Here is a 16,945-nt window from a genome sequence, read left to right on the forward strand (position 1 = left end):
GCTGTACCACAGTATATGGCTTCAACACTACAAACCTGTAAAAGTCCTACTGGACTCGCTCTCACTCCTGTCTTCTAAGTCTACAGCATATCATGCATCTCTCCACGACAAGAATAGTAGTCATAATCAGACACTGTGAGTACCTTTTTGTAAATAACACTTCATTTCATAACACTGAAGGATTATACTTCAGCACAGATAACAAAATTGAAGTACCAAAGTCTAAGGTACTTAGACTTCTAGTTTATCTACTAGAAGTCTACTAGATAATCACACACTTCTAGTAGATAAACTCAAATTCACACTCAAACAGCCTGGCTTCAGAATCTAAGCTCTTCACCACCTTCAGCTGCTCTGCTACACTACAGTAGCAGAATGGGAAACCACATGTCTCTCCCACTACACAAGTGAAACTTTGGAGGCTGAGGACAGAGCTGGTTTTCTTGGTCTCTGTTCCCAACACCATGTGAACTACGTAACATTATTTTTGGTGAATAGTGTCATGAGTCAACTTACAATTCAAACTATAGAATAGAGTTCCTTAAAAATGCCTTAGTTCCTGTTTTTATTGAATTCCTTTAATTTGTTAAGGAAATAAAAGTTCATGACACCCATTGTTCATTGAGAACCTATTTCCAATGTCTTCTCTCTACCCCTTCCTGCCCCAGCCTCATCTTGGATTCCATCTCTATCCCAGTGTTGTACTGGCCACCTGGCATGATAATTATGCTCTCTGCTCTATACATTTGCAAGATACATGTCCCTCAGTCTTTTTTGGTGACCAAATTCAAATGTAAATTGATCCACATATGTCACTCAATGGGAGGAATCATGTTATTTAAAAGGGTTCTTTTTTTTAGTGCAGAAAATGGATTTCTCTACTCTTTTGAAAACTCTAGATTTTCCATATCCCTATAATATTGCATTAAAATAAAGGTCACTGTGTAGTATGTTCTCTCATCTTCTTTTTATGTGTACCCAGGCAAAATAACATTGGCACCTACTTTTTAGATATAAGGAGTGTAAATAATACATTGCAATGCATATTTCCTACAAAAAAGTGGATTGGTGATTGGAAATGTAAGCTCTCCAGCTTTGGCTCTGTGCTTAACTGTCTCATGCTGAGTTTCCCAAAGGAAGAAATAATTTCTTATTTTGCTGAGTATTTTTATAACTCTTACTCAGCTAGACTTAGCCTTTTTGGATTTCCTTTATACTTCAAAACTTGTACTGATTTAGTTTTAGGTCAGACACTAAAAGAGATCTTTTTTTATTTTAGCTTTTGCATAGCTTTTTTATTTTAAAGTGATTTTCTGCAGTTAACATCCAAAGTCTCCAATTCAGGTTCTGGGTTTGCCCAAAATCTGCCCTTTTGTGCTGGGACTGACCCCATGTGCTTTCCTCATTACAATCCAGAGAGAGTTGATCAGGTTTCTACTTTTCAGTTTTAGAACATTCAGTGTAGTGATGTTCTTATGCTGTATATCCTATATGCATGTTGTCTCTTAAATGGTAAGCTGCCTAGTTTTTGCCCAAAATTTTTAATAAATATTGAGGAAAGAAGCAAAGAGGACAGGAAATTAAATACTTGGAAGTACATATTGCCAATTCATCACACCCATAAAAAAATCATTGACGCCACTTAAGATTTAGAGTTGACTTGCTCTTTAGTGCCTATAGTCACAGGAAGACAGTTTCTCCAGCTTTCTCAATTATCTATGACCACATCATTAGTGTTCAATGCAAAACATTTAATCTGTAAAGGTATTTGAGTGGGAGGGAATTTTGAATTAGATTTTGGAGATTTATTTGATATCCTTTTTTAAAATATGAAATAACATGTTCTAGGAGCTGTGGGCCAAATCTACGAAAGAATAGAAAACAGTGGAAGATGGAAAGAAATCTCAGTTGAGAGAGCTAAAAGTTAACATCTTGTGGAAACACAACTCACTGTACCCCATCCACTGACTTAGCACTGCAGAATGAAGATGTTTACACTAGGCAAAGTGTACAGAGTGCATCTTCCCAGGGGTGTGATGATGGTATTTATTTTAATAATAGAGAAATGGGAAGATTTTGAGAATATGGGTGAAGTTTAAGGATTTTTTTTCCCAAAGGGGTTTTATGAATTCTAAGGAATAGTTGTGAGATTCACCCAAAGAAAGTCCTGGAAAACATTATAACTTCATATAAGAAAGACAACTGAGAATCTATCGAGAGGTTGTAAGATTAATTCCACAACTGTCAACTTTGCAAAATACAGTTTCTATTTTGCAGAACATTTTAACATAAAACAGTCTAAGCAAATTCAGGAATGGCTTTTTCTTTCAAGTTGCTACAAAATAACAGATTAAATAATGATAATCAGTAGTGACTGTTGCTCATCTGAGGCTAAATCCTAGCATTCAGCCGACTGTGTACTCTCAATGGGAAATTCCCATCCCTGTAAATAACTAGAACCTCCACTGAATTTGTATAATCTCTGACCCACATCAGGGATTATAAATCAATTGTTAAAACATATACTTATAAAGCTCCTCATACCCTTTATTACCTTCATATTGTGCTCACTATGCATTTTTTGATTCAATAAAGCTACATTAAATCTAGAGACTAGATCAGGTTTCTAAAATATTTTTTCTAAAGCTCCAGTGATAACAGGCGATGATCCTTTTCATTTAGCACTTTTTTAAAATAATGGAGTGCGGGTCTCCCTGGTGGCGCAAGGGGATAAGATGCAATCTATGAAGCTATCCACAGCCACTGCAGCACAAGTTCGATCCCAGGCCAGCCAGGGAGCTACCCACTTGGCGCAGAAGACTTCTCCTGGCTTGCCTGTTCTCCCCTCAGCAGTGTATTTCAGTCAATCTGCCTGTTCTGCTCCACACTCTGTCTCCAGTGAATCCCCTCACCCTGCACAGCTCTGGCCTGTACCCCAGTTCTTATATGCATTAATAAATCTTTTTTAAAAAATGGAATGCAATTATAAGAAATGTCTTCCAATTTAACCCCTACAGGAGTAAAATAAACCTTTTTCAGTCATAAATAGTCTCCTGTTTTAAGTTTTAAGAGAACTGATGGTGTGCTAACCCTTAGGGTAGTTGTTTGTAGGAGTAGTTTTTCATACCCACCAATATTTATTGCTGTCTCTCCTACTGCAAGATGCTGCTGTTAATGGTGATAGCTGTGTGATAGGTTTGACTACAGAGATTTGTGAGCGGGCTTCTGTGCCATGTGCATGGGACAATAAGTGTTTGATTTGCAGCCACATTGAGATTTACAGAGCTTGTCACTGTCAGTGATACCTTAGACTAGAGGTTACTCATCAGATCTATAGACATTGCTGCCCATCCTCACTGACTCTCCAACAGTGTGCAAAGATGGAGCTAAGAGTAATCTGGTAGGCTCCTTTCCAAACTCTACCCCCAGATGCAAAAGATTTTGGATATGTTGGAAATTTGCTTATTTTTAATTGTGATTTTACTCACCAAAATGCATTACTGGTCAATGTGATATTAGCAAGCATAATTTTTTTCTATTTCCTATGTCATAATTCAGGCCTATATATTTTATGGGAAATTATAAATCTGTATGATCCAGATTGAAATTGCTCTGTACATGCATTGATTTGTACTTTTGTGTATTAAATCTGAGGAAGCAGGAATGTTTGAATGCTATGAAAGTTTTTCTTCAAGGAACTCAGGTTTTAATATTAGGTGACTCTTATTTCTATTCCTCCTTATTCATCCTGATCATATATTTTTTTTGTTTTCTTATGGTTTGATTTCTAGAATAGGCATTGTGTTTTATGAAGGAAAACATAAGAAAAACCTATTAGTTTATATTTTAGTTGTATTTTTCAAAGCTTTTGAGGAAGAACTCAAAACACAACTAAGAAGCAATTTAAAATCAGTGGATTGACTTACTCAGGTGATCTTTCTTACACAATAGCTCTTATTAATTGGGCCTTATTTCTTATTTGAGAGTCTGTTCCTTGGACTTTTATCGTCACTACTGATTAGCATCAGTAATTTCAGTCTGACACACCTCCATTGTTGATTTTCTTGCCTCTGGCCTCCAATATAGCACATTACAATAAAGCCATCTTTGCAAGGAGTTAATGACACCACCAAAAGAGTTAATAAAGTACCAAAGTGACAAGAAAAATTATTCATCTCCTGAAATAGCTTCCAGATGATATAATTTTATGACTGTATCACTTTGTCTAACTTGGATAAAAGTCCACTGAACACAATTCTTAATTTCCTCAGGCCTCTTGTGTCATATGGTCATGAACAAAAACTCAACATACTTTTAATATTTCTAGCTATAGGATGGATAAAAAAGGTCATTATGTCTTGTGAAGAATACATAGTATTGGGAATTTGAAAGTTATTGTGTTGCATGTCATTTATAGCAATTCTAACTGCACAAAAGTTCTTAATTAAGCATTACTTGGTGGGGATTTTGGAATCATTTTGTTTTAATATTGATGTTTCACTACCATTGTTACTTAGTATAGAATTGGATTTCTAATATCGGTATATGTAAATTCTATAAAAGGTAGGCATTAGAATTTGTTTTTGTAGTCTAGGTCCTTCCTACTTTAAGAGTTGACCATAGAAAGAACTTTCATTTATTTTACAGATATTAAAACAAAAGACCAACAGAAACAATGAAAACACCTCAATGACAGAGCTCATTATTTGCAAGGCAATTTTTGCTATATATTACTACCTTCAGATTTAATGTAAAATATTACTCATTTTGCATCTTCTTTTCCAATAAATATGTTGGATGTAAAGATTTGTTCCAGCCAATTGTCTATAGAAATGTGATATCAGGACCTATCACCATGACAAACCAAGTTACAAGTAGACAAAAACAATAAAATATTGGCATATCTAAAATCAGTCTTTGACACAGACTGAGTACAATTTACAAAAAAAAAAAAGGTGCAAATTTGCAAAGGCAGAGAAAAAAGGAGGGTCCTTTGTCTAAAAGATGAAAAACTCTAATTAAACAAACAATACAGGACAAAATAAAAAAATATCAGTTAACACAAAGACTACTGTCTACCAGGAAGTAACAAAGGAACTATGTTAGCTATCCTGCCTTATACTTGGTGATGTTAGGAACTAAGGACCCATATTCTTGAATTTTTCTAACCTGAAAACTTCTCATATTGCCCTAAAGCAGGAATGGAATAAAACCAATGGGATATACAAAAATCTGATTTTGTGATATTAGAATAAGGGAATATCCCTAAACTGTCATATTATCTATGTCATTTAAAACAGAAATGTTACGAAAATTCACATTCCTTAAAGTCTGTGTATTTTTAATGTTTCCCAGATTATTCTAATGACCGGCTGGATTTGGGAATTGCTGCCGTAACAAAGTGTTTTCCAGACTCTTTCAAGGGAACAGTAGCACCCTTTGAGGCTGTTTGCAAGGATCATCAATTTCTTTTCCATGGTCCAGTAAATTTAAGAAATCATGCATTCTTTAAAAAACATCTCTTGGAAATAGAAGATGTACATTAGTGTGCTGAATTCACTTTAGCATTTTGAAAATGACTGTTTGAGAGTCAGTACATGTAATGTAATAGCTAAGAGCTCAGTAGGGAGGCAAAGCCTGGATTTCAGAGTAGGCTCACTCACCAGCCAAGTAACCTAGGTTGCCATGACTTAAGCGGTAGGTCCATGCACGCCTCTAAAGCAGGGCTAGCAGTAGAGATGACTGTTGGCACACAACCAACGGTTCATACAAACTACCAGACATTTTCCCTACTATAACTACTAAGCTGCTTTTAATCAAATTTCACAACAATATATCACAGATCACCTAAAATTCACTGAAACACGGAATAAGAAACATTGATTCAAGATGCCCTATTTCCTTTGAGTCTTATGGGCAATTAATGATAAAAATCTATGTCTCCACTTATTTTATTCTTCTCGACCTTCTCAAATTTGCAATTAATGTGACTATTGTGGTGATTTATTAATTTGTATTACATAAAGATGCTATTTTGAATAAATTATTATTTAAATAAGTGATAGTGATGACAATGCTAATTACATATAACCACAAGTCTAAGACAGGGGTCAGTATGCTTGACTCCATGAGCTAAATCCAGTTGACTGCCTGTTTTTATGAATAGTTTTATTGGACAACTGTCATGCTTATTCATTCATCTATCGTCTATGTTGACTTTTAGGCTGCAATGCAGAATTGAGCAGTTGCCCAAGAAACCATATGACCTTCATGGCTCAAAAGTATTTACTATTTGACTCTCTGCAGAAAAACGGTGTCAACACCTAAGCTAGAATCCAATCATTCTTTCCTTTTGACTTCCCTCAAATTGCACTCTCAACAAATTTTTCTAACATGCTTTTTTTTTTTACAGTTTTTTTTTTTTTTTTAAGATTTTATTTATACAAGCACTGGGTACAGTCAGAAGCGCAGGAGGGTGAGAGAATTCACCTGAGCCAGAGCTGAGAGCAGAACAGACAGACTGACGAAGTACACTGCTGAGGAGAGCAGCGGGCAGCAGGGGAGGTCTGCTCGCCATGTGGGACCCTCGCCCGGCAGCCAGGGAACGAACAAACCGGTGCTGCAGAGCTTCGCAGCCCAGCGATCAACCGCTGCGCCACCGGGGAGGCCCTAACCTGCATTCTTTAAGATTAAAAATTGTTTGGGTACTGAGATTGGTTCTACTACACATGTAGGTAGTCTCAATCTTTTCACACATTTGAATTATAAAAGGCATCTAGAGTTGCTATTTTAACTGTGTTTTACATACTTAACAGCAGTCATGTTAAGTGTTATTTCTTTGCATATTTGTCTCTGAGAGCTTTGCTCTTTACACTAAGGTACAATAATATATTAACTTACACTTATCCCAAATTCACAGATAAAATATGTAAGCAGAAATAATAAAATTTCCATTATTATATCCCACATACTCTCCTTTGATAGTTCAGTAGTCAAGTATTTATTTTAACAGTCAATTGGTTATTTTAAATTTGATGTAATATAAAAATAGATATATCTCTTGTGATATTAGTAAGTGAAAATATGTATATGGTCTGCTTAGTTAGGCATTAAATCCATTATTATATCTTTCAAGTCAACTAACACAATCCATAAATTAATTCCTTTCAATGTCCAAGATATCTCTTTCACGTAGAGAAGTGGTAGGTCGTGTGGGGATGTACCAAAATACAGAAACACAAATCTGATCTCCAGATGCTCCCAGTCTACCAAGAGGAATAATACAGGAACCACGAATACTGGGTGGCTTATCATGACCAATCTAGGAACTCCTATGAAAAGGAGTAATTCATTCTGAAGGACAGAGGGAAGATAGAGTAAGGGATGTCAGTACATTGAAAGTATTTTAGGCATAATAGTAAAACTGATAAAAGTAAATGTGGAGTTAACCCAAGTAGCCAGAGAATAGAGTCTAGAGGAGACAAAAAGTAGGAGATAAGAGTAAGGGAGCTTCGGGCTTAGCACCCAATAGAAATGTCGGGTTAAGGTACTTGGACTGGGTAAAGAGCCACTAAAGGGCTTTGAAGTGGCACAATCAGATCTGTGCCCAAAGCAAATACAAGTCAAACAACTGTCACTTTTATGAAATGTTTTGCAAAACACTCCCTCGTTGAATTATTTAGTTCTGAGGTATTTTTATTCTCATTTTTATGACTGAGAAGAGCTAACTCCAGTGCTTTCTCCACTCTACCTGACTAACTTCCCAAAATTCACTACAGATATCATGTGAGAAATGTGGTCAAGATGGCTTCCTTTGCTTTTGAGTGCATACATCTCCTCCATTGTTCTATTGGTGTTCAACTGTAACTCTGATAGAGGCAAGTTCTTTTCTTGCTCCACGTTTTATAGGACTATATTTGTCATTTAAAAAAAAAAACTATTACCATAAAAATGTGTGCATCCAAGGCACATTCCTATCTGTTTTAATAGCAACAACTAACTTCTGAATTTAGTGAGAACTGACCAGAATTATTTTTATAAATTTAAATTTTCAATAGTTTTCTACATCAGCGAATAACATCAACAAAGAAAACTGTTTCTCGACAATGATATTCTCTTTATTGTGAAAGAAGCATCTTAGCTCTCTGAAGCTCTACTTATTTTCACTGCATATTAGTTTTATTTGCCTTTCCAAAAAATGACAGGGAAAAATTATAATTATTCATTCTCACTTTACTTTTCCCCAACATTAGAAATAAAATCTTGCTAAAATGGCAAACCTTTCATGTCTGAGATTTAGAAAGCTTCATTAGGGAGAAAAAGAATAATCAGAATTTTCCTTTTGTTATTAATGAGACTCTAGAACGTTCACATTGAAACTAAGAGACACTTAAGACTACCAAGAATATGGGCTCAAGTTACCCTGCTAAAAACCTGCTTTTGGCAAGAATCTTACTAATCAAAGATTGAAGTTTTTTTCTGTTAATAAGAATCTTACCATCTAAAACTGTCCAAAGTCATTCTCAGTCTAACCACAATTTGAGTGCAAACTGTTACATATTAGAGATACAACACATTGCTTCTATTCCTGACAAATTCAATAGTTTGAATAATTCATAACACACACAAATATGACATAATTTCACAAAAATATATGACCAATACACTTCCTTCAGTAATACACAGCCAGTACACATGGGCAAAGCAAAAAAACAACAACAACAAAAACCTCACTGGTCAAGTTGAAAGCTATGATGCTGTTACACACTTACATAGGCTACATAACTTCCAAGTTCCTATTCATGTCACACTATTTCCTTTTCGTGTCATAATCCAGGTTAAAAATAAGCACCTCACCAATATTTTTAACTGTCTTACTAGTGGGCAAGTGGGTTAAGTAACCTGTCCAAGTGGGTTAATACAACAGTGTTTAATAGCAAGACTTGATTTCTACATGGGCTTTTAGCCAGATTATCATAAAATCAGCTTCCAATGGCAATAGCACTAGTGACTTTTATAGAACGGTTACAAAATTATGGCTGCGTCTGCTATACCTTGCATAAGAAGTACATACTGAAGCTTAAATGTTATTGATTAATCAAGGAATACCAAGATTCTTTTGTATTGAGGTAATATTGGTTTACAGACTGTATATGTCTCAGATACTACTGTCCATAGCCATCTTAATATCTTTTTGTATATTTAGGCAAACTCTAAAGTTAGCATTAATGAAGTACAAAATTCAGCAGGAAATTGCTACTTTAACTTCATATATTTTGATTTTAATTCCTCCCTCTTTATAATATGTAAAAATACATGTATTTTTGTAAAATATACAACAAATAGAAAATGAAGAAAACATTTCAAATGTTTTGGATTCTGAGATGGTGGCAAAGTGATTTCTTAAGTAATAATCTGGTGCTTACGGTACAATGGATTTGGTTGTTCCCAGCCTAGAACGCCCACTTCCTTGACCCTGAAAACCTTCCATTCAGTATCCTCACCTCCTTTCAACATTTCCCATAGAGCAGGACTGGTCAGTTATCTCTTCCATGATTCGTTTAAGTTGTAGAATTTTAACAATGTGTTCTCTCCCACCCATACCTGGTCTTGTTTTGACGAATTATAAATGACTGACTTTTACTGGTATCAACAATCTGTCCTTTTCGGTGTCAACGGGGAAGTTTTGAGCTTTCCACTTATTAAGTCGTGATAAATGGAGCATCTTTATCTTGGAGACATGTAGCCTCTACTCAAAATATTCAGTTCAGTTATCAGAGACCTTTCTTGTACTATAGCCAACTGTCAATCCAGTTTCAAGGAAGGACTAGAAGTTCCTTCTCTGTACTATTTCACAACTACAGGTGTGATACTTATCAAAATCTGCATCTTATCTTGAATCCTTTAACCTTTGTCTATCCCTTTGGTTTGTCCTTCAGAGATTTTAGAGGCAGCTAAAGCTTCTTTTTTCCCTCTTTTAAACACACACTGATATTTTCTTGGTAAGTGTATTTTACCTACTTAAAAAAAATCCGATTGCAGCTAAAGATTTTTTGCTTACTTCCTCCTTATCTATATTTTATTTTCCTGTATGTTATTCATATTCCAGAAAAAAAGCCATATTTTACTGCCACAAGACTCCTTGAAAACGTTCAGAAAAAATTGCTTCCATATACTATTATTCTACCAGAATAGGCACTATAAAATGGTAGCGTTGCCTGCCCCCTAAACATGTTCTAATTTATATTTTAATCTTTCAGGAAAAAAAACTTTTAGGGAAAATAATAAGGCATTAAAATAGTCACTGTTGTGTTGCAACTATAAATGATGAATTTTCAGGAATGAATAAACTCTTATACTTGATAATTAATAATTTTAGACTGGTATTTCATAAAGCATTATGTAATATTCTTATGGTTTACATTAGCTCAGAGTAAATGAAGTAGAAACAGATCAACTCAATTCTGTTCTGATTTATAATAGCATCATCAGGTATTGTTATAAATTTTGATTTTTTAAAATGAATGATTTTTATATTTTACAGATATCTTAGCTCTTCACTTCCAGGTTGAATGTGAGGGCTAGCTAGATATGAAGTTCATCTCTGTGTACCTTATATACATTCTTTTGCATATAATACACATTTAAGATACATAAATTTAAAATTCAGAATATTATTTCTGAATTTTATTCCTGCATTTATTATGTCTATGGGCAAAGATATATGTACCTCTTTACATCATTTATCTGTTTGTGTCTTCATACACCCTAGAGATATTCCAGAATGTATTATCAAATTACCAATATTTTAAAAAAAAGAACAATTACTTTTTAATTTGTATGCATATCATTTGAAGAACATTTGCTCACCAACAAAGGTCGTTATGAAGATTTGTGCTTTCAGTTTATTCCCTTCAAAAATATTAAAATCCTTAAAGAATTTTCAGCAGTATGTCCATAATTTGATAAGACAACCTTGGTGTTTCAAATATGCTCCAATCAATAGGGCAGATCCCTGAAGAGGTCACAGAAATCCCATTGGATGCAGGACACTGGGAAGCATTTTAGTCAGTGATGCAATGGGCCTTCTTTCAGATGATTGTGAAATTTGGTCAAAACTCATTGGATTCATTGATTATTAGGTGACTTCTACCACATGCAAATTACTGACTACAGGAGTGGCAGTGAATGTTAAATATTCTTGTACTCTAATTTTAATGTATATTTTAATGAAGTGAACAGTGAGATTCCTGACAGGCATCAGCAGCTTTGAAATAGTCTTCCAAATTTCTCCTACAGTTTGAAGGTAATGAGATTTGTTCCATAAAGTGATGAAATTTATGCCATAAATTATCCCTCAAAGAAAAGTACTTCTTAAAGCAGTACCTTTTCCTTTCTAGAGATCAGATTTTAGATAGTTGTTTAATGGAAAGTTTTCAGAAAAGCAATTTGAACTATATTCTCTTTGATAATTTTCACCCATTATCAAAGAAAAGGAGCACCACATGGCATCCAAAGCCTAGTATCACTTGGTGAGAAGAAATGTCATTGATATCTGTAGTGTCCTAAATCTTGGCATTCAGAGTATATCCCATTCATTTATGTATCCACCCTGTCCCTTCAACCTTCTACAATATTCACAGAAGGCTTTCTAGGAATCAAGTTTATTTCCCAGAATACTCAGGATGTGTTTCGTTGGAATTTGTATTCTAACCCACTCTCAGGAAACCTTTAAACTTGACTTACATTATAAAATGAGACTACCTTTTTTTTTTTCAGACCTGTTAGCAATTCCCCTGCTTATATTCTTGTCCTAAATTTGGTTATCATGCTGTTTTCTAGTACAATAAATATAATTATCTGATAGTTAGTCTAGCAGTGGAATGCTTGAAGGCTGATTTATCTTGTGATTCATACAATAGATATTATGAATTTCAAATTACCTTTAGAGAGTGAGTTTATGTTCATTGCCATAATATTGGAACCCAAATAGTTATTTCATAACTAACCATTAGAAACCTTCTCCCCCAAAGTACTCTTTATAATATTTAAATAAAATGCAAATATCTTAATAAATGAGGATCCTACCTATGCACTACAAACTCTGATGAAGCCACCCAGAGGTATAGTTTAACAATTAGAACATAGATTATGCATGTTAAAAATGGTTTTTGAGTAATCAATGCTAAGAAGTCTTCTTGGTGCTGAGATACAGCAATGAACAATATACTCCAAGAAGTTTATAATCTATGGGGAAGGCAGATAAAAATAAACCAATATAAAGAAATTATTAAGATACTTTAATGAACTTTAAAGAACACTGAGTGAGCAATATGATGGAAAGATGGAGGGATAGTTAGAAAGGTCCTTCCTGGAGAGAGAGCATTTCAGCTGACATCTAAGGGTTCAGGAAAAGAAAATGGGCTTGTTGCTTTTCACTCTTTTTCTGAATATTTGTAATTCTCATTTTAACCATTCACAAAAATTTATCTAGAGGCTGCTAATATTTTTTCTTCAATATGATTCTGATTAATGATTTAATCATAGATAATTATGATTAACTCTAATATAATTTGTATTTCAATGTTTAATATTCATATATAATATTAATATAATTTAATTATATATAATTATGATTAATTCTATTAGTTCACAAATCCCCCTCAAGCCAAATTCTGTAACTTTATGGCAACCACCACTGAGCCCAGATTTCATTCTGAACCAGTTATCATCTAAATAGTCTTTTCAATGTAATTTTGTATTTCCAATTTTATACCTTTTTGAATGTTTTCTAGGCCATAACTAGCCAAGTATGCAAGTGAACAACAATGTTTACATGCCTTTTAGCGACTCTAAGGTTGGTAATATTCTTAGTCCCATTTTATAGATTAAGACACAGAATGGTAAGGTATTTTCCCCAGGATTCACAACTAGTAAGTAAATCACCTGGGACTAGAATTTAAATACTGCAATGACAGAGAACTTGCTTTTAATCCTGATACCTCAGTGATGCAAACAAATCCAACTAAATCTTTTTTTCTAATTTCTTAGGGTACAGCCTCTCAGCCTATAAGATTATCATCTTCAACTTCACCAAGTTAAAACAGTAAACTGTGTCTGTCTAAGTACACATAGCACATCTCAAGATGGTGACTATTTCCTCCTGACATCTCAACAAAGGCCATAAGAGCCACCAAATAAGTAATGATGCCACGAGGTATTGTTATGTGGACCAACCACCCGAGCTTCCCTTGAGTATGGATAAGTCTCCGTGTATTCAGAATACAAATAAACATCTATTTTCTATAATATATGGAAAATTCTATACAACCATTCTGCAATTATGTGTCCTAATAACCTATGTAGTGTCTAACCACACTGGCTTCCAGATTTTCACAAAGAACAACTATAGCAGTTTTTCTGTACCTAGTCAGTTATTTCAGCCATCCAAGCTACACATTTTCAGGCTGCTTATCTCATTGGAAAAAAAAAAAATCATGGTGTGATCCATTGTTTCTAAGACTTAGGTAACTCCCCCCGCCATTCCCACCAATTCTCAAAAATCACAGGCAGTAACATTGGGATTTCAGCATTAAAATCATTAGAAGTTAGCCATTTTGAAAGCATTGGGTACTGCCAAGTTGCCATACTGCTACCGATGAGGACACCTTAGATTCTAGTCACTTAAACCAATATTTAAGAAAGAAACCCCATTTAATCTATGAAATACTTATGTTATTATTTATAAATTAATTTATTATAAAATAATATAAGCTTATTCTATTAATTATTCCTGATATTTATATATCTAACTGTGGCTACATTTATCTCAGGTATCCCCTTTAAGATATGGAGACAGCTGGAACATTTGGATTTGGCAGAAACTACAGATAATATACACAGCCTCTACTGAAACAGAGTTCTACAGTGACTATTCAAAAACACTCAGCAGAAGATGCAACAGATTTATAACAGACATAATACTGAGATCATCTAGTAGATATGTTAGCAAATAAATTTGACCTCTAATCATAATATCAACTTAAGTAAAGATATTTATAGTGAATGTTATTTTACAGAGCTTTTATAGAAATGAAATACTGAGTTTTCTTAGAAAAAGTGTTTTCTTGTAAAAAAAAAAAATTTAGGGTATTGTCATTTGATCATTTTACCAAATCTCTAGCTGACAAAGCCATAGCCTAGTAAAAAAAGGTAGTGAGAATATATTTTCTTCAGTACTTGGTTCCAGTATGCTGTTCCTCTAAGGATAGCTTTATTGTTTAATCTTTGGTTTTACAAGGACATTTTCAGATTTAATCTATAGTATTCACATTGAATGGTCTGATAAAAGGAAATTTGTAACCAGCTCACTGCTTAAGATGTAAAGATTTATTCAAATCACCAAACCTTTCAGAATTTTATGCTGTAAGGAGGGACAGATTTTAAATGTCTGGACTTAACTGTAAATAGCACACTGATTCTTCCAGAAACTTCTCACCATTGAAGCAATGTCTTTTCAGAAGTGCAGGAGAAAGCCAGGGCCGTGGTGAAAGTGAAGCTGGGCCAGGGAACAAGCAGGGTGTCTGGTGAGCAGATGAAAGGACAAGGACAGAGGGGCATTTATCATGAGGACAATAAATTAAATTTGATTGAATGTTTAGAGTGGAAGAGGCACATGGACCGGAGAGGAAAAGAAATGAACTAAAAAAAGATTTGGGAAAAATAGTTTGATGAACACAAAGGAGATATATGTCTGAAGGGTTTCTAGGCCATGGAGGGGAAAAGGGAAGGTTTAGAAGAGGCTGATAGCTAGTGTACTATGTTTATTTTTCTAATTTATATTTCTTTTCAAATCCCTTCAAAAATCATGTATTCTTTAATCATCAAGACTTGTGCCTGATATTTATATATCAGCTAGCGTACTATGTTTATTTTTCTAATTTATATTTCTCTTCAAATACCTTCAAAAATCATATATTCTTTAATCACTAAGACTTGTGGGCTTAGCTCTTAGGAGTATTTCTCAGGATTTCAGTACGCAGGTGTCCATTGTCCCCCAGCCTCAGTCAGAGGCCTGGTGGTCTTTAGCAAAGCATCACCTCCTAGTGCTTCTCCCAGATGCCTACACATATAGTTACCATATAGTTAAGGGTAACTATATAGTTACCATATAGTTAAGGGTAACTAAGGTCTCCTGGTAACAACCTAACTCTGACTACTAGAGTTTTGGCTACAGCTCCATAATCATCTCTGTGCACCAAATGACCTTCCTTCCTTAGCAAGGAAGTGCCTGCCATCTTCAAAATCACTTATTCTGTTAATCTCATTCCTCTGGCTATATCCTGCATATAGAAGTATACCAAGCCTTGAAAAATAAACTACTCAGATGGAAGGGAACAAACAGTGCTTCTTGCTGTCACATGGCAATATGGTATAGTGGTTAAGCTGCCTGCATTTAAATCCCACCACTGCCCCTTCCTGCCTATAGGACTTGGAAAAGCTATTGGGTCCTCTCTCAGCCTATTTCCTCATCTGTGACATGGAAATAATAATAAATCTTCCTTCATGGAGTTATTGCAAGGGACAAGCAAACTGATACAGGTAAATTTTTCCCCATGATGCCCACTGGATGACCCTGATGTTTTCATCCATCTGTGCTGAGAATCTAAGAGTTCAGCAAAGGACCACAATTCTTTTAAAGTAAATATTTTCCATTGGAAAATTTAAGGTCTCCAGCATTTTTAATGGCAGCATCAGTTTGCTAGAGTTGTACGCAGGAGCTGACAGGAATTATCAGGCCCTCCTTTGGCAAGAAGGAAAGCAGCAAGAACAGTCACAGCTGTTGAAGGGCAGGGTGTGAGAGCGATTACATTAACAGCTTCCCTTTTCACTCACGTTGGCAATAAATGCAGGCCAAGTCCTTTCTGTACCACAGAAAGCTGTGCAGAAATACTCTGCAATTAACCTAGGAAAGGGGGACAAACTGACAATTTTGCTTGGTATTCAAGATACAACAATGGGGCTTGCAAGTATAAGGAGCAGTAGAGCAGCAAGAATTTGATCTCTCTCACTGTTCATCATTCAAAATCTCCTCCATCAAACAGTGTGCTGTGGTATCAAATCTTTTTGTTAGTTAAGTGAGATTACTCTATGTAGGAGTTTCAGGAAAAACACCAACCCTTGGTGTTGATGATCCTATAGTCTGAAATGCAGAAACCCAACTCACCACATAGAGAGGTTAATTGTACCTCTCTAAGTAAGAAATAGCAATAGTTTCTCCACAGATTCTATGGCACATTCTCTTCTTTCTAACACAGTTGAAAGTAAAATCAATCATTGAAAGCTAGATTATCATTCTTCAGCAGAAATCAAAGATAAAATGAACTTTAAAGTAATTAGTTGAAAGGTTTCCAGCCACACAGACTACCTGCATCAAGGAACCCAAATTGTCAGTGTCAGGAAGAAACAAGAGCTGACTGGAATTATAGATAGTAGCCACTGGCACAAAGGCAGGGGGCTTTATTTAACATAATTTGGAAGTGAGCAATGTGGCATTGGGGTATTTGGTGGGAGGCAGAATTTTCTGGAACTAATGGCTTGATTTGAGAAACCACTGGAGGCCAGTGTTATACAAGGTCTCATAAGTTCCAGGCATAGCATCTCACTTGTACAATTTCTGAGACCTCCAAGTTTTTTCCAGAATTCAAAATCTGTTTTAAGAGAAAGGAGAGCTAGGACTTTCAAAGGATGCGATTATTTGTGGTGCAGACTGTTTCTAGGAAAGAAAAAGAACAGAAAAATCCCAGAATTAATCTTGGTCGGTAAGTATCATGAGGACAGATTGTTTTCTGCTTTTTTACTTTTGCTTCTAAATTAGTCACCTTTCAATTCTATTTTTAGTCTTTGACTCTTAAGTAGTGGCTATTTAAGTCAATTTCAGTTCATA

General features: G+C 35.0%; 1 protein-coding gene across 1 annotated transcript in view; it reads left to right on the top strand.

The window, feature by feature from the left end:
- VWC2L (von Willebrand factor C domain containing 2 like) overlaps nt 1–16,945 on the top strand; it is a gene marked incomplete at its 3' end in the record, with an annotated part of 158,477 nt that overhangs the window by 3,734 nt on the left and 137,798 nt on the right. The gene's annotated exons all lie outside the window — the stretch shown is intronic.

Source organism: Talpa europaea (genome assembly GCF_964194135.1).
Source record: "Talpa europaea genome assembly, chromosome: 1".
Classification (NCBI taxonomy): Eukaryota; Metazoa; Chordata; class Mammalia; order Eulipotyphla; family Talpidae; genus Talpa; species Talpa europaea.